This window comes from Pteronotus mesoamericanus, unplaced genomic scaffold (genome assembly GCF_021234165.1).
Source record: "Pteronotus mesoamericanus isolate MK-2021 breed Mesoamerican mustached bat unplaced genomic scaffold, CSHL_Meso_final scaffold_118, whole genome shotgun sequence".
In the NCBI taxonomy this organism is placed as follows: Eukaryota; Metazoa; Chordata; class Mammalia; order Chiroptera; family Mormoopidae; genus Pteronotus; species Pteronotus mesoamericanus.
This window is the reverse complement of record NW_026555301.1, coordinates 1,669,606-1,689,080: the sequence shown is the minus strand read 5'-3', so window position 1 is coordinate 1,689,080 and position 19,475 is coordinate 1,669,606. Positions and strand designations below refer to the sequence as shown.

The following is a 19,475-nucleotide window of genomic DNA, read 5'->3' as shown; positions in this document are numbered from 1 at the left end:
TTGCAATCTGTGTAGGTCTCTTGCTCTGAGGTGAGTCTCTTGTAGGCAGCATATGTGCGGGTCATGTTTTCTTTTCCATTCAGCTACCCTGTGTCTTTTGATTGGGGCATTTAGTCCATTCACATTGAGAGATATTGCTGATAGAAACTTACTTATCTTTTCTCTTTGTACCTGTGTTCCTCTCTGTCTCATTTTTTCCTTCATCTGCTTAAACCAGTCCCCTTAGCATATCTTGGAGTGCTGGTTTGGTAGAGATGTATTCTTTTAGCTTTCTTTTGTCTGGGAAACTCCGTATTTCTCCTTCTATTTTAATGGAGAGCCTAGCTGGGTAGAGCAGCCTTGGCTGTAGGCCCTTGCTTTTCATGGCTTGGAATATTTGTTGCCATTCCCTTCTGGCTTGTCGTGTTTCTGTTGAGAAGTTAGCTCCTAGGCATATTGGGGCCCCCTTGTATGTTACTTTCTCCTTCCCCCTTGCTGCCTTGAGGATTCTCTCCTTGCCTTTGACATTTGCCATTTTAATGATGATGTGTCTTGGAGAGGACCTCTCTGAGTCCCTCTTGAGTGGGGTCCTCTGTGCCTCCTGGATCCTTGAGAGCCCTTCTCTCCTCAAATTAGGGAAATTTTCCATCATTACTTTTTCGAGGAGGTTCTCTATACCTTGCTCCTCTTTTTCTCCTTCTGTGATCCCTATTATACGGATATTATTATGTTTCAGGTTGTCCTGCATTTCCCTAAATGCCTCTTCATTCTTTTTGAGCCTTTTTTCCATTTCTTGTTCTTTCTGGGAGCTTCTTTATACCTTGTCCTCCATCGCACTGATTTGATCTTTGGCTTCATCCAGCCTACTTTAGATTCCTTCTACTGTTCTTCAATTCAGAAATGGTATTCTTCATATCCTCTTGTGTCTTCTTGATAGTTTCTATGTTCTTTTCCAGGCTGATATAGTTTGCTGTAAGATCCTGATAGTTTCTCTGCAGTTGCTCATAGTTCTCTTTGAGCTGGCTGAGCTCATTGAGCTTCCTTAGAACCAGTGTTTTCAATTCAGTATCTGATAGTTCCCTTGCTTCTATTTCATTTAGCTCTCTCTGTGGGGAGTTCCCTTTTCCGCTCATTTGGGGGGAACTTCTTTTTCTTCCCATTTTTGTGAGAGTCTGTTATATATTTTTGTTCTTTACTTTTCCTTCTGGGCCTGCCTCTGATGATGTCAGTTGTTGTCCCTATAGGGCCTTGGGTTGTTTGAGCCTTCCAAGAGTCTAATGTCTGTGTCTGACTCCTGCTTGGAGCAGCTCTGTGACCCCTTCGGTCAGGGCTGGGCTTTCTTTGGGATCTCTCTGCACTCTCACAGGCTCCTTGAGCGCGCTCCCAGCGCGGCAGGATTCCCGGCCTGCCTGGCCTCGCATGCGCTTGCCCTAGACCAGGGGGCTTATTTGCGACCTCGGGTATTCATCTGGCCCCCCTGGCTGTTGAACGCCGTGGCCCTGGTCCGTTTAGGGTCTTCTAATGTGTATTTTCTCTGCTTTTGGCTCTTTGGGTGCGTTGCTTGCCCTCGCCAATTTGGGACTACGGAAATGGGAGGAAGTCAGCTCTAGGACTCTCCGGTTAATCCTGTTTCTGGTCTCTCCTCCAGGGACTCTGGGCAGCTCTACTAATTTTGTGGTTCGCACCGCAATCGCGGGCTGGCGGATCAGTATACCCCTGCCTTTGATGATCTGTGCACTCCTTCGCAGGCCGTATTGGTGCCTATCTGTGGGTGGCCTTGCCAGCCAGTGCAAGCATTCACCAGCCCGCGCGGGTCAACACACATGCTCGCCAACCTTCGCCAGTCACTCGGCACAAGTGTGTGCGCCTGTACTGGGTGTTTTGGGGTGTCTATGTGTGCTTTTTGGCTGTTGGCTCTTTGGGGGTGTGGCCTCTTCCCGCGCAATGGAGACTATGGCAAGGAAAAGGAATCGGGACTCCCCGGTCCCTCCTCCCGTTCTTTCCCCAACGCCTCCGTTTCTAGTCTCCCCTCAAGGGTCTCTGGGCAGTTCTGTGACTCATTCGACCAAGGATCCACCCCCTGCGCGGACTGCGTTTCAATCGCAGGCAGTCTGGTTCATGTGCTCCCCACTTCTGCCTCTTTGGGGTCGTGCCTTTCCAGCCCACAATGAAGACTACAGAACAGGGAGGCAATCCCAACTTCCCGGTTCCTCCTCCCATTCTTTCCTCAACACCTCCATCTCCAATCTCTCCTCAAGGCTCTCCCAGCCAGTCTGCACTCAGCCCCGCAGCTCACACGTGTACAAGCTGTGTGCAGAGAGCACAAAAGGCAGGTTAATTGATTCCCTTATGCCTGAGTAAGATGGTAGCTGCAGAGTGGGAGGTGTGCCATCACCGGGGCTCCTCCGGCCTCCATGTCAGTTCTCTTCACAAAGTTTTCCTCACCAGTCTTTTCCCAGGCACCAGCCTACCCTGCTGCCACCTTTACGCAGAGATCAAGGAGGGTGGCTGCCACTGCAGCTTTTGCGTTTGCCCTTTAAATGCCTCTTTGCATCCCCAGCCACCTGTCTCTGGCAGAGAGCTCCCCTATGCTTTTTGGGGCTGCGTTTTGTCTGTATTTTCTTGGCCTTAGCTGCTGTAGTTTAGGGGTTCCTGTTTATGACTCAGACCCCATTCTTCTTAGGGGAAAAATGATCACAATAGTACAAAACTACCATTACAGATTGTTGTTCACACCTGTGTTCATAGCCCACCCTCCAACCCTCTGATGACTCTGGCATGACTACTTCCTGGCCTATTGGACCTGCAGAGGAAGGAGCATGTAGATCTTTTCTTTTCTCCAGTCTCTGTTATGAGGCTGCTGTGTCTGGGTATTGGCTCGGTAAATGGGATGGCTCAGGTCTGCCAGACCTCATGAATGAAATCGAACCAGACCTTGTGAATGAAATCAAACAACTGGCTGATCTCATATGTGACAGAGGGGTGGATGGGATTCATTATCTCTTTGGATGTTCTTCATACATTAGACAGATGCCTCCTCTGCATTTGTTCAGTCACAGCCAGCACAAGTTCTTCCTTCTGGCTTCTCAGTGGGCCTGTGCTGGCAGAATGGTGTGAGACATCATGCGGTACTCTTTTTGTGGCCACCACTGCAGCCTCACACAAGCTTAGCTGTGACCCAAAACCTCTCACTAAACAGGGAAAACAGTTACTGGAGGTATTTCAGGAACCCCTTGGAATAATCCGAGGTCCTCTATCAGTTAAAGAGTAGCTTGAAATTTGAACTTTGGGAACGCTTGTTGGACAGGCTGAACCACAAGACTGTAATATGAACTTTTTGTGAGATGATTTTTTTTAATGGTAATAATGGTAAAAGATATCGTTGATGCTGAAAACTGGTGTTCACGTCAAATAATTTGTCCTGACCATAGGAGCCTGCTTGATGTATAGAAGTATGTAGTTTCTTTGGGTGGATATAATATAACACCCTGATCGTGCCATCCGGACTTAAAACACACCATGCGTGATACGCTGATGGACTTTATACATGAAGACTCAGAGTGTGGAGACTGCCTGTGGCCTGACTTACTGATGTTCTCCTTTGCTTGTCTTTTTGTTTCCTCCCTCCACACAATCCTTCTGTGATGCTACCAGCCCTTTGCATTTGCCCTTGTGACTCATCCATAAATTCGAATGACCTGCTTTCAATATGTCATCATGACTTATGGCTTCCGTTACCGAAGCTGTTTGTTATTCCCTAGCCAGAATGACATGAGTGATCGGCATCATCACCTCCGTTTGTGTGTCAGTCTTGCACACCAGTTTTTAGGCTACTCCATTTTCTCTACTGCATTTCCCGTTCTCATGGCCGTCCTGTAACTACTGATCTGTACTTCACTCCCTCGCCTCTTTGCCTATTCCCCTGGATGTGCCTTACTACCTGGCAACCTGGAGATACTCACTCCCTCTCCATGGCTGGCCATGAAACCATGATCCCCTCTCCTTTGCTTCATTTGTTTTTCAGACTCTATCATGGATAGATATTTCTTTATTGCTGTTGTATCATTCCTATTTTCCATCTTCTTTTTCTTAAATGAGTCACTTTCACATTCTACATGATGATGTTTTGGTCACGGTGACCTCCTTTCGTCTTTTTCTTGTCCAGGAGCTCTTGCGCTGCCCTTCAATTCTTAAGGATAGCTTTGCCAGTTGGGGGGTTGGGGTGTGTAGGGTGATTTTGGCCATAGATCCCCGCTTTTCATGACTTTGAATATTTCTTGCTGATCTCTTCTGACCAGAAGAGTTTCTTCAGAGAGTTTGGCTGATGGTCTTATGGGAACTGCCCTGTAGGTGACTGACTGCTTTTCCCTTCCTGCTTTTCAGATTCCCTTTTTATCGCCTTGGCTGGTGTGGCTCAGTGGATCAAGTGCAGGCCTGCAAACCAAAAGGCTGCTGGTTGGTTCCCTGTCAGGACATGTGCCTGGGTCAAGGGGCCAGATAGTTAGTTGGGGGAATGTGAGAGATGAAGGACTGATGTATGTCTTACAGGTTGACATTTCTCTCCATCTTTCCCCTCCCCTCTCTAAAAGTAAATAAATGAAATCTTTAGTAAGAAAGATTCCCTCTCCATCTTTAACCATTGACATTTTATAGACAACATGTCTTGGAGTGGACCTCTTTGCGTCCATCTAGTTTAAGACTCACTGTGCTTCCTGGGCCTGCATTTCTATTTCCTTTGCTGGATCAGGGAAGTTTTCTTTCATAATGTTTTCAGATAAGTTTTTGATCTCTAGCTCTTTCTCTTCTGCTTCTGGCACCCCTTTGATGTGAACATTGGCACTCTCAAAGGCATCCCAGAGACTTTTTATGTTGTCCTCAGCTTCTGAGTTTTTTTGGGCGGGGAGAGGGTTCTGTTTTTCTCCTTGCCATTCTGATCAGTTGGTTTTCATTTCCCTGCATTCCAAACCATCGATGGGATTATCAGCTTCATCTGCTCTGCCGCTGATTCCCTGCAAATTGTTCTTGATTTCAATTAGCATATCCTTTGTTTCTGGCTGGATCTTATGCCTTTGAGGTCCTCACTGAGTCCCTTGCGTATCTTTATAACTGACTAGTATTTGCTCATCTCCACTTTGTGTGGTTATTTTGCTGACATTCTTGTCTATCTTTTCATTTGGGTTGGTGTTTTTGTCTTCTCTTCATTTTGGCAGCCTCCCCATGTTCATTACTATGGATCGGGTATAGCTGGTGTGACTCCCTATCTCAGTGGCAGCCCCAACGTAGTAGGTGCCCCCCAGGGTCAGGTGGCACGGCCTCCCCATATCTTCCCAGCTGAGTATAGGAGGTGCACCTCCTGCTTCTGTCAACTGAGTATGTCCTCCTCTTGTAGTTGATCTTCGATGGCTGTTGGTGGGTCGATGGGAGGGATTTACCCAGGTCAGTTGGTTGTCCAGTGAGGACCATCAGTGACCGCTGACCACTGCCCTCCACCTTCCATGGAGAGCCAGCTGTGTGGGCACCAGGTAGTGGCATTCCTACCTGGTTCATAGCTGTCCACTGGGTAGTTTGTGACTCTGATCATACTGTATAGATCTCCTTCATATAGATCAACCTCTCCTTAAGGAATCTATTGACCTTTCTCTGCTCAGCCTATTTTTAACCTTGCAAACATTATTAGATAAAAGGGAACATATTCTGTTTGTCACTCACATGTGTTCCCACACAGGTCTCCCTGGTTCTATGTCTGAAAGCAATGACCAAGCTGACTCTCTAATGAGCATAATAGACACCTTTCAAAAAGTTATTGCCTCATCAATTTTTTCATCAAAATAGCCATACACTTCACAAGGAGTTTAAAATCCCTCATTCTCAGGCTAAACAAATTATTGAGGAATGTCCAGATTGCCAGGCCTTAGGTAAAGCATTGCCCTCTGTTGTAATTAATCCCCGGGGCCTAGAGCCAAAAGAAATTTTGTTGACTGATGTTACCCATTAATCCACTTTTGGGAAGTTTAAATTTATTTATGTCTCTATTGATACCTTCTCCGGGACATTACACTCCTATGCCCTTACTGGAAAATTGGCCAAAACCATACAAACCCACTAGCTTGAGGCTTTTAGCCATTTAGGCCATCCACAGCAAATTGAAACTGACAATAGACCAGGATATATGCCCTGATGCACTCAGGTTTTCCTACAAAGGTGGGGAATTCAACATAAAATAGGTATCCTGTATAATCCCACAGGCCAAGCAATTGTTGAATGCGTTCATTAAACTTTTAAAACTTTACTTACCAACCAAAAAAAAAGAGGGGAGCCAAGAAATCTCTCCCCAAAATTTGATAATGCTGCCCATGTATACTTACAGTTTTCTTAATTGTGACAATTCCCTTAACACACCAGTTGAAAAATATTCTAATCACCAAAAGGCAGATAATAAGGGACACCATCCTTTAGTATTATATAGACATCTCTTAGGAGAAAGGAGAAGGGAGAGACCAGTAGAATTGTTAACATGGGGAAGAGGGTATGCTTGTGTTTTAGTACCCACAGGTCCTTTGTTATTGCCTGCCAAGAGGATAAAGCCATACCATGGAAGACTGGCTCTCTCACCAGATGTGCTTCAACTAATCAGAGAGGATCTGACATCTGAAGGACCTGACCAATCAGTTATCCCAAATAGTCATAATCAAGCAATGACAAAAGATGCGGGCCTACCAACAGAAGCCAGAGAAGATGACAACTAGGATTCCCTTTCCCCCGGATCCAAAAAGAGTGATATGAGGAGACCTAAAAAAAATTTTAGCGCTGAAAAACTTATGAAGGATGTAGGGGTCCAAGATACCCCTGATAATCTATTTTTAGCCTAATTTCAGTAGTGTCTTCTAACTCCACCAAAATTATAGTAATGCTTGTCCTGTTGCTGATGTTCAGCATATTCACTGGAGTCACATCTTTGATCCACCTGTGTTTAAGCTTCACACTTGGTGGAATCCAGAACGTCTTTTCTCTAGTAATGACACCAAATGGACAGGGGTAAACTAGCTCCTTCCAGATGAGCCTTTAGAAGAAAAAAGGCATTGGTTATCTATCCCTCAAAATACTGTCTGTGTCAGAACATTTATCTGCTTGTTTCTCTACTTTGTCTGACACTTTGTGCCTTCCCATAGTTCTCAAGTGGTATGCATGTCATTGACAGAAATCTCAGACTAATTTCTCCTTAATAGGAGATGTAGGCTTCAAATGGGAAAGAGACAAGTGAGAAAACCACCACCCAGATATACCCCTTTGTAAAATCAAAGCCAGAACCACTTAACTGGTTACTTGGTAATATGCAGAGACGAGCAGGCCTCACTCATTAATATTTCTAACACCCCATTTACTGTTGAGTACTGGGGTGCCAAGTAGAAAATACCTGGCACCATACAAGGGAAGATGGGATGGAGCAGTGTGGGAACTGGAGCTGCTATCATCAGTGTTGTTTCCCAGAATCACACTAGCCTTTGACATGTCAATACTTGGAGAATTGGACTTCAATTCATTGAATGCCTCTTGAGACAAATACAATATATTCGGGGGAGAGGGTGACTCTTGAACTAAGTTCTCTTAGTTTAATTACCAATGCTTCCTGGGTTATGCTGTGTACTTCACAGCCTTTTCTTTTTCTTGCTGTCCCAGGAATGCCTCATTTAACCTATAATATTAATTCCAAGTTATATACTCTTTATGCTCCCCCCCTGGATCTATCTATGCTAGTAGCCTTACTAGCACTAATGTCAGCTTAATCTTAATCTTACTATAATCTTTGTCATTCACAAACAAACTGAAATTTGGATTTTAGTCAATATCACCTGGGAGTGGGAGGACCCGAGAGGACTGGTTGCTATCAACCGTGCCCTTTCCCAGGTGTGGGTGCTGTGCTTCCGAGGAACTGTCATTGCCTGTATTGTCTCTGCTCATCATTGTTGCCTCTGTGGCAGCAGCTGCCACTGCTCTGGCGGAGTCTGTCCAAACCACTCAGTCTGTTGATGCCCTTCCTACCTGTACCACTCAGGAAATGATCCAGCAGTCCCACATTGATCAGGACATCCTTTCCAGGCTCTCAGCCACAGACTCACCTGCAATATGGCTAGGAGAATAGCAGGATACTCTTGTCACTCATCAACAACTTATGTGTGGCCTGGGTTTCTCAAGGTAGTGTTACCTCCCTGAAATGAAACTCCTCCCAACACTCTTGGGAGGAGATATAACATTGCCTTTGGGGGACTTCTTCTGCTCATCTTAAAGGACAAATTGATCAACTCCAGCTTGAACTGTGCCAATAGCTCCAGGACATTAAACGGCTCACTGAGCCATTGTTATGCAGGTTTTACAGACCCTGCACAACAGCCTTCACTGGCTCAATCCAAAAACTTAGTTTGAGAGACTGAATTTACGTGTTTGGGTCATGTGGGCTGTGGGATGTCTCCTGATTATGGTCATTTTTTGTGCTTTGAGATGATTTTTGAGATTGTTCTCCACGGATCGTACATGAAAAGCAGGTAGCAAGCTTTATTGTGTTTAATACCATGCCTACTTAAGAAACAAAAAAGGGAGAGATGTTGGAGACCATGTTGTGTGGTATCAGGAATTGTAGCCCTGCAAAACTAGGCCCTCTACCTGCAAGCTTTGACAGGAAAGCCAGGAATGCTGGGAGGTGCATGGACTACTACTAACACCAAAGGTCCTATTCCAATGGCTTAAAAAATGCACTATAAATACTGAAGATTTCTCTGCTTCACACTGCCCTGATAAGGAAAAAGTTAGGTGTTAACTTCACCATTAGGGAGATAATTCCTGAGCCCCAAAAACATCTCTTTAATGATCATCTGGAGCCAACTTGTCTGACAGACCTTGACTTAAGACAAACCACTCTATTTCTTCAATTTATTATCTACAGCCTTTCTGATGTAACTTGATAGGTTGTGAATGCATGTTGCATACCACTGCATTCATTTTCTTCTCAATAAAAACCACTTTAAGAGATGGGCTCAAAAATTCTCTACAGAAGGGCATCGCCACACCCTCTCTTGACAGGCAAATAATGTCTAGTACAGTTTATTACTTTCTCCCAAGAGAAGGGAAAGCTGGGCAGGACAGAGCATCACTCAGCTGTCAATGTATGTCTTGCATAACATAAGATTTTTCTCCTAGAATGAAAACTTTAGAGGAAATGTGTGGAAGTTGCTTTTCAATTTAAATTCAGGCATGCATAAAACACTGAGTATGTGAATTTGGCCTAGAAATGTCTTAAAATTGTTTGCTAAGAAACCCACATGGTATGAAATAATCGAAGTACAAACTGGTCTACCAGTGTTCACATGTTTCACTGAGATTTGCTTTAAAAAATGAACTTTAATGACAGAGGCTGGGCAATACATAAAATATGCAATCTGATACATAGAAACCTATATTACAATAGTGAAGAAGAGTACGCATGCATGTACTAACAATACAAGATTTACACATACAATGAAAATTTTACAGGAAGGGTGAGGAAATTTTTTCTTTTATTCAAATAGGGGCTCACAGTGTGTGCAGAGTATGTGAATTTGGCCTAGAGCCTCTTAAAAGTGTTTGTAAAAAACCGCTCAGTTTATGAAATAATCAGTAGAAATGTGCAGGATTAGCACATTCACTAGTATTTTCTAGGAGAAAAAGGACTTTGAACACAGAGAATGGAAACTTCAAATTTATACCTTGCGTGTCAAAAACCGGTGCAAAAACTTTATAGAAAATTTGTGGAAGTTGTCTACGTCCTTACAGAGTGTCACAGAGTACTGAGTAGGAGTACGCAGCATGGACACTCATGAAATGTGTTTGCTAGACACAACCACAGGGTGCAGAATAATCTTAGCACAAACTGCTGTTGCAGTGCTACCATGTTTCTCTGGTGTTCCTTTGAAGGAAAGGGACTTCGGTGACTGCTGGAGAGTCTTTCATGACTTTGCAGTTTGATTGTCAGGGACCTGTAGTGCGGAGGTCCATGCATGCTCAACAGGATGTTAGTTTCAGCCCTCGAATAAAAATGTTACAGAAGATGCAATGACGTGGGTCACTCTACTTGAACATGGGGATCCCAGGCGTACTGAGTAGGTGTATTTTGCCTAGAACCTCCTTGAAAAGGGCTGGCTAAAAACACCTGCCAATACGGAGTGATCTCAGGGCAAACTGCTCTTACAGCATTTGCTTGTTCCATGTTGTTTCCAGAAGGAAATAGACTTTGAACACTAAGAACAGACTCTTCTGGAAATTTGCACTTTGTGGTCAGAAACCTGGAGTGTCCAAGTTGCATCATGGCCAGCCCATGTGTGTTCTTCATGACATAGGTTTTTCTCCTAGAACGGAAACTTTACAGAGAGGGTGTGGCAGTTGATCACTCCATTTGACAACAGGCCCACAGCGTGTGTGGGTCTTCATATGTGGCCTGGAGGTGCTCAGAGAGTGTCTCCAGTATGGACTCTATTTCAGCTTTGTACTTTGTCAAAACCTGCAGTGCACCTGTCATGTAGCAGCTGGTCCATGCTTGTTCAGATGAGAGCAGTTTTTCTCCCAGAATGAAAACTTGACATTTTGTCAGACAGGTGTGCAGAGTGCTGAGTATGTGTATGTGGCCTAGAAACTCCACAGAAGTGTTGGCTACAGTATCCCAAATGGAGACTGTGTCATCTGAGGATGAAGTGTTCTTGAGGTGTTCTCCTGTTTCCCTGGTATTTCCAGGATAGAAATGGACTTTGAAGACTGAGAGTGGACTCTTCCTGACAATTGCAACATGACTGTCAGAAAGCTGTAGAGGACACATCAAGTAGTGGCCTGTCCATATATGTTCCACAGGACATAAGATTTTTCTCCTGGAATGCCAACTTTATTGGCAAGCTGTGGAAGTTTCTGCTTCAATTCCAATGCACACCCCTACAATCAGCTGTGCCGGTGTATTGCGCCTGGAAGTGCTTTAAAAGTGTTTCCTGACAAAACCTGTTTGGAATGAAACAGCCTTAGTAGAGTCTGGTCTTGCAGTCCTAGCATGTTTCATCAGTTCGGTAGGAAGTGGGTTTTGAGCAAATAAGAGCGGACTCTTTTACACATTGACACTTTGGTGTCGGGCATCAACAGAGTACAAGTCATGTAGCAGCCAGTCCATGCATGTTCTAGATGATATTTTTTGTACAGAATGAACTCTGTGGAGAACACCTGTGGAAATTGCTCATCCCACTTCAGGGGACGCTCCCACCATGTCCGTGGTATTTGTATTTGGCTTAGAAACTCCATAAAAGAGTTTGTGGAAAACACGGCCTGATATGAAATAATCTTAGTACAAACAGCTCTTGCAGTACTCACATATTTCACGGTTGTGGATGGAAATGGATTGTGAATAGTGAGAGTTGACTGCCTTTGAAGCTATTTTACACAAGCAGGGCCATTTGACGCATTACACTTTTGTCATTCCTAGCAATAGTCAGAAGAGTTTTATAAAAAGTGGAGTAGAGTTGAGAGAATGCAGAGCGCCCCCCCCAAAAAATCAACAGCATTTCGGTCGCAATATGGGCTTGAGTCTTTCTCTGGAGTAGAAGATGTACTTTCAACTGCTCCAGCAGTTTCTTAAGGGTGCTGGATTTAGGGTTAAAGATAAAAGTTTAACCATCTTACTGCAGACAGTTAAGAAATAGTTTCCGTGGTTTCCAGATAAATGTTCTCTTGATTTAGAAGTATGGGAAAAAATTGGACAGAAACTGAAATGGCTTAAAAAAAATGGGCCCTCTATGGAAAGAAGAATTTATTAATTAGGAGCCAGAACAGAACTATTCTTTTCCCTATTCATATTAGAAATCCTTGTAATCCGGAAAGTTCAGACTCGAAGGGAAGGGTCCTTAGGGCAAATGCAGCTGTGAGTACTAATTCTAATTACAGGGAACCACCACAGCAAACAGAAAAGTGTAGCTCCTCTCTTGGCCCTCCTACTGCCCCACCTTGGGATGATGATCAGGAAGATTTACCACCTCTGCCTCCTTCTCCCACAGATTCTCCTCTGGCATTTACTCAGACCACCACTGCAATGCAACAATATCTTAGAGAACCTGCAGAGGCCCAAGACTGGAAAGCCTTGTCAGCATTTCCAGTCATCATTAAGGCAACATGGGCAGCTTGTCCATGGGCCTTTACCTTTGACCATATATAAAGATTTAAAGAAGAGCATCAAAGACAATGGGCTTTAGTTCCTAAACTTTGGGGCTTAGCTCTGCCATCACTGGTGGCTATTGAATGGCCCCTTGTGACTGGATTGCTTTGGCTAGGACTGTTCTGACCCCAACTCAGTTCACTGTGTGGCATTCAGAATACACTGACCACTGCCACTGAAAGGTCATAGAAAACCACAGGAGGGGCCACCTAGTGCAGCTTAATATGCTTCTTGGGGCCATTCATTATGAATCTCCTGAAGAGTAGTCCAGAATGGATCCCCAGGTTTATGCCCAATGCTGCCCGGCTGCTTCCTGTGCCCTAAAAATAGTCCCGGAAGCTTAAGTTCAGGTGCCCAGTTCGTTTGTTAACATTTGACAAGGAGCCATGGAAGCTTATTTAGATTTTGTTGACAGACTGCAGGAGACAATACAGAACCAGGTTGAAAATCTGGAAGCAGCTGAAACCATTCAATTACAGTTAGCCTATGAGAATATGAATGGTGATTTTAAAGCTGTTCTCAATTTTATTAAGCTAACTGCCACTAATATCAGTCTGTTCATTAAGGCCTGCCAGAATGTGGGCATAGAGCAGCATCATGCCTCGCTATTAGCAGCAGCTATAAGAGGAGATATTAAGTGTTTTGGCTGTTGCAAGCCAAGTCATACTAGCAGGGACTGCGAAACATCCCCGCAAGTTCTCAGGGAGGCCATCTGATAAAGTTTGCCCACGTTGTTGTAAGGGCAGACACGGGGCTAAATCAATGTAGATCTAATTATGAAAGGGATAGCAAACCACTTGCCCCGCAGGGAAATGGGCAGAGGGATGCATACTCTGGTGCCCTGGACCTCACAGTTCTCCAGACACTAGCGCTGTCTGACAAAAAGAGTACAGTTCAGAAATGAATACATTCCCAGACAGCTACTAAAAACACCTTTCTCTATAGAAAACTGTCATGGTATTGTTAGGATTATGCCTGTTTTGAAATAGAATAAACATATAACACAGATTTTACTCTAAAGTATTTGTTGCAGAAAAATGTTTTCTATGTAGAACATGCATGGACAGTATGACACATGACTTGTCCACTACAGATTTCTGACTCTCAAAGTGCATATGAACACCACTTTGTGCTAAAACCACTTCCTACCAAGCGTGTTTTCTGCAAAACACTTTCACAATTTTTTAATCCAAATACATATTCTCATTTTAGAATTTGATTTAAATTAGTGCTGTCTTTGATGAAAAGTGCAGGTCAGGACTGTAAACTTTCATGTGAGCTGTGGGAAACACTTTTCTATGTATCAATGTGTTCATACGATTGTTAGTTTTGAAATAGAATAAGCATCTTGCACACAATTATCTGTAAAGTGTTCTTTCAAGCAGAAAAACATTCCACTTACAACATGCATGTACAGTATACTAAATAAATTGTACTTCACGTATTTGTGAACATCACTTGAATGTTAACATAGGAGTAAACTTATAGTTGTCAATGTGCATTTCCTCCTGGAAAACTCTTGTGAAGTGTTCAAACAATTCAAGAATACTTTGTAATAAAATTATTGCATACCAAGCAGGCTTTTTGGCAAACGTTTCTACATATTTTTTCTAGGCCAAATATCCATACTCATTTCAGTATTTGATGAATACTGGTGCTGTCCAAGAGAACAAGTGCAGGCCAAGAATGAAAACATTCTTACAGAGCAACAACAACGAAAAAACTTTCCTAGGTAGAAAACATCAATGGATTCATATGAGTGTGTTAGTTTTGACATAGAATAAGCATTTTGCACACACTTTTTTCTAAAGCATTTTTACAAGCACAGAGAAGTACTTCACCTGGGACATGACTGTACAGTCTGCTGGATGACTTGTACTCTACATGTTTGTGACTGTCAATTGATATTCACTTGAGTCCACTTATAGTCCTCATTCTACATTTCCTTCTGAGAAAACTGTAGTGAAGTGTTGGAACACTTCAAGAGCACTGTGTGCTAAAAAACACTACATTCCAAGTGGGTATTTGGCAAACACTTCTACAAAGATTGAGGGCATACAGGTATACTCATTTAGGTATGTGATGAGCACTAGTGCTGTCTGAGAAAAGAGTGCAGGTTAGTAATGAATACATTCTTAGAGAGCTACAAAAAATACTTTTCTATGTGGAAAACATCAATGGATTCATGCAATTGTGTTAGTTTCAAAATAGAATAGGCATCTTGCACACATTTTTCTGTAAAGTGTTCTTTCAAGTAGAAAAATGTATTCCACCTACACATGCATGTACAGTGTACTATATGAATTGTACTGTACATGTTTGTGAACATCACTTGAGTGTTAACATAGCGGTACATTTATAGTTGACAATGTGCGTTTCCTTCTGGAATTCTGTAGTGAAGCATTCAAACACTTCAAGAACACTTTGTAATAAGATCATTTCATACTAAGCAGGTCTTCTGGTTAGCATGAACCACTTCTGTGATTTCTCGAGGCCAAATACCCATACTCATTTCAGTATGTGATGAATACTAGTGCTGTGTGAGATAAAGAGTACAGGTCAGCAATGCACACATTCTTAGAGAGGTACTAAAGACACTTTTTCCATATAGAAAACAGTGAATTAATACAATTATGTCAGTTTTGAAACTGAATAAGCAGCTTGCATACAATTTTCTGTAAACTTTCAAGCAGAAAAACATTCCTCCTAGGACATGTATGTACAGTCTACTACATGACTTTTATTCTACAGGTTTGTGAATATCAAAGTGAATGTAAACATGAGTCCACTTATGGTCCACATGAACATTCCCTTCTGAAAAACTGAACTGTTTAAAAGCTTCAAACAACTTTGTACTAATACCATGTCATATCACTCCAGGTATTTTTTGGGAGACACTTCTACAAAGTCTAGGAAAAGTACACATATTCATTTCAGTATGAAATGAATGCTTAGTACCACTGGAGATAAAGCATAGTTCAGAAAATACTACATTCTTGGAGAGCTACGAAAAGCACATTGATGCAAAACACAGTCAACAGATCAATATGATTGTGTAAGTTTTGAAATAGAAAGAGCATCTTTCACACATTTCTCTGTCCGGTATTCTTTTAGGTGAAAAAATGTGTTCCACCTAGGACATGCATGTGCAGTCTACTGTTTGACTTGTGCTCTACAGGTTGGAGAATATCGACGTGAACAGAAACATGAATCCTCTTATACTCCTCAATGTGCATTTCCTTCTAGGAAACTATAGTGAAGACCTGGAACCTCTGAAGAGCACTGTGTGCTAAGAGTACTTTGTACAAAGCGGGTTTTTGTGCAAATACTTCTGTGAATTTTCATGGCAAATACACATGCTCATTTCAGTATGTGATGAACACTAGTGCTGTCTGAGATGCAGAGTTCAGGTCAGGAATGAATACAATCTTAGAAAGCTTCTAAAAGCTCTTTTGTTGTGTCTGCCATGATGAAGTAACTGCTTTATTTAAAGCCAACCTTTTAATTATGGAACGCTTCACAAATTTGCATGTCATCCTTGCACAGGGGGCATGCTAATATTCTCTTTATCATTCCAATTTTAACATATGTGCTGCTGAAGGGAGCATGACACAAATCTATGTGCCAGACCATGAAGAGAGAGAAACATCTGTTGAATGGCTGGATTCTATTCTTTCTTACTTTTAATTGTACATTTTTTAAATGCATCAAATAGAAATATGAGTAATTGTGAGTAGCCTCTTAGTATAAGCAAAACTTACCATAAAATGTCACGATACACAATAAAATGTTAAACTAGAGATAAGTGTTGGATAGTTTACTCAAGTTTACTGAGGTGGGCTTAAGCATGATCTAGTAAGAGTGTTATGGCTCAATTTTGTTCTAGGAAAAAAGAGAAGTGAGCATTTTAACTGTAGTATTTTATAGTTTACTGGGTTGTCTGTGGAGACCTTTGGTTTGCTGTTTGTGAAATAGAAGTTTTGATTAAATATTGACTTCATTTGATAGATACTGGCCAAAGATATACTAACAGAACCACTGAAGGTTGTTTTATTTTTTTTAATACTGAGGCCCTAGTGAAAAATGCGTTGTAATCCTCAAATATTCACTGATAACTTCCTCTGCAGTCTAGATAAATATTACCAACTGGCTACCAAAAAACTGAAGGGAAGTATGAAATAAGCAGGGTATTCAGCCTAGGTAACAGTACAGATTCAGTTGATCAATGACACCATCCATCCAGAGGCCTGACAGTAAGTATGGAGACAAAAGCAAAGACCCACACTTAGATACCATGTCCTGGGCCTAAGTATAGTAATAATGTAAAGTGTTATTACTCTTATTCTGAGAACTTACATGTTCTTTTGCAGTACCATGAAATTACTCTGCATATTTATCTAGACTGGCTGTTAAAAAAATGAATGACATACAGTGACAAGAGAGTGAGATTAGCTGTGAATGTTTTCCCAAGTCAATCTGATAACAAACTGCTGATGTTTACACATGACTACTTTGTGTATATGTCAGCTCAGATACAAGGTTTTTGCTCTGATACCTCCACTCTCGGTTGTACATTAAAAGGTGCTCCTGAGTGAGACAGAAAAAAGTGAACAGCTTTCTGTCTCAGGGACTTGCCAATAACTCTGGCTGCTCCTGGGTACACCTTTGGTGTTGATAAGAATGTTATGTCTGATAGGAAAAAAGGTTGTGACCCAATGAGCCAAAGTATTGCATTTATTGAATTCTTAATATTTTGACTACTAGAATCTGCCTTTAAGGTGCTTTTTAACATAAGGTTCTGTGCAAAAGTGTGTTTTGCACACAGCCCACACAGAGCATACCTCTGGAGATGTTGATGAGTCAGGTGCCCACGGGCACAGGCCCATTCCTCCAGCTCCAGCAACTGCTAATGGCGATGGCAACGAGAACATGAGGGAGCAGGAAACACCTCCAGTAGTGAGGGGAAGAAGATTCTCCTTGACACTTCATCACCACCAAGGATGGATTCAGTGCTTTCACCTTAACATAGGAGAATGTCTTGTGTGGGTGTTACATACTTTAGGGTTACCAGTTAATAAAATTCCATAAAATCCCTATGTGCTAAGTGCGAATATCTATATAACTCTTCACATGTTTTCAGATTCTACCTTAAATTTATGTAACTGCTCTCATGAACCAGAGGTCTTACCCCGACTTTGGATACTATTTATAATCATTATTTCCTTCATGAAATTAATTGAATTGACTTTCAAGAACTTCATTCCTTATCTGTCAAGTCCCCATGTAACAATTAAAAGAGACATATTTAACATTCATCCATTTGCACTATTAAAACAATCCCCATAACTGCCAACTTTCTGGTGAACAGACAGATATTTTGATAAATTAATATTAACAAAATCCACAGATTGACATTAGATTCTGGATGCTTGCATCCTATTACATGCTTGGCACAAAGCAGGCATTGAATAAATATTTGTTGAATAAATGAAAAACCAAAGAAATGACTAACAGACCAGCCATTTATCATATGGTTTAGTAATCAAGAAGTTCAATAGGGATGAACAATGATCAGATTTCTTTTGTTAGTCTTATCAGCACAAAGTATTTCTTGTAAACACAGATCTGTATTCATTGTTTGGCTGGACAATCTAAAATAGATCCAAACCCATTGTTTGTGGACTTTGTACATGCTGGATAGAATAAATACACTTCCTGTCATCTGCATAATGCATGGCAACTGCTGAAATCTCACTATGGGCAAAAGTGAAGCAACAACCAGCATGAATGCTTGGCAGTTACTCCAAATGTAAACAAACAGAACTGGTTGGGGTCAGAGCTGTTAGATCATCTAAAAATAGACAGGTAATCCCTATCCTCTTACATATGAATATAATGTTTACATGAAGCAACATTATTAGAAATGACATGTGAGAAAATAATTCATGCCATGTCTTTTACAATTTAAAGTGACACGATATATCAATGTGACTTTGAAGTCCAGGATTAGTGCTGCTGGCACATGGGCCATAATTTTAGCCAGTTTCTCTCTAATGAAAAGATATTATGTATGCAGACATATAACATTCTGTCTCATAGAGACTCACCTTCTGTCCACAAAATAGCACACTGTTTGTCCACTGGCTGTCCATTGAGAAACCTGCTAGTGATGGTCATTGCCTAACCCCTCAAAGCTTTATTTATCATGTTACATGCCAAAACAGGGAAGCAGGCATTCTGATCTACGTTGTCACCCAGACAAAGACTGACAGAAGGTTGTACTGGAGCTTGTCATGGCTTCCACTCAGAGGTGACATCATTGCCACCTCTCATCACCTCTTCTCAGAATACATTGGCAAAAACTAGTAATATGGCCTTGTCTGGCTGCCAGTGAGCTGGAAAACGTAGTCATCTCTGTGTCTTAGAAGAGAGAAAACTGGAAAGTAGTGAGTAATTTTTGCAATTTTTCTATTAAAATCAGTGTGTGTAATACATCCAGCACTGTAGTTTCAGTTTTAAATGGACTAATTTGTGGACAGGAGTGAGGAAAAGTCACACTGACCTCCTCCTAGGACTAATCTGGAATTACAACCAAATTGTGGAGAAATCACCTGGAACAAACAACAGAACAATAGCGAGAGAGGAACCTTATACCCTGTGCAGATAGAAGAATCAGCTTTAGCACAACCTAACTGGTAAGGAGTGCAGTAGAGACTCAATAAGGTGGGCAGAGCACCCATGGGTGGCAGCACCAGAAGGATATTGAAACGATCAGTTGGATCCCCTGGAGAAGAGCAGGGTCTAAACCATAAGCGGGGATCTCAAGCCTACAGCACCAGAGCCCAAAAAGTACACAGATAACAGCTGAGTTGCAAAAACCAGCAGGGTTGCTATCTGACAGAGACAGGCAGCTGGAGAAGGAAAGAGCCATTTAAAAGGCCAACGCATAAATTTTAATTTGCACCCACTAACCCTAGTCTCCAGCAAAGGCAGGGGCAGAGTGGGCTAGAGGTGCCTGAAGAGAGACTGAGGAAGGAGGCCTTGGGGAGGGTACTGAGAGGGTAGCTGGTAGGATCCCAGTGCTGACTAAGCTCCAAGACACAAACAGCCATCTTGCTCAGGCATACCACTCCCCCGAGCAGCAGCAGTGTGAGAGGACCCAATAACCTTCACCCAGGAGGGACTCCAGCCCGCCCTGTGGTATCGCTAAACCAGCCTGCAGAGTGCAGAGGGACTAGATTAATAGCTGAAGAAGACAGCCATAGACAGGAGACCCCTGGAA

General features: G+C 42.4%; 1 non-coding gene across 1 annotated transcript; it reads right to left on the bottom strand.

Annotated features, from left to right (window-relative positions):
* Positions 1–15,694: 15,694 nt before the first annotated feature.
* Positions 15,695–15,801, bottom strand: LOC129081826 (U6 spliceosomal RNA). Its single transcript, XR_008530344.1, has one exon. It is a non-coding gene; the product is annotated as a U6 spliceosomal RNA (small nuclear RNA).
* Positions 15,802–19,475: the final 3,674 nt, after the last annotated feature.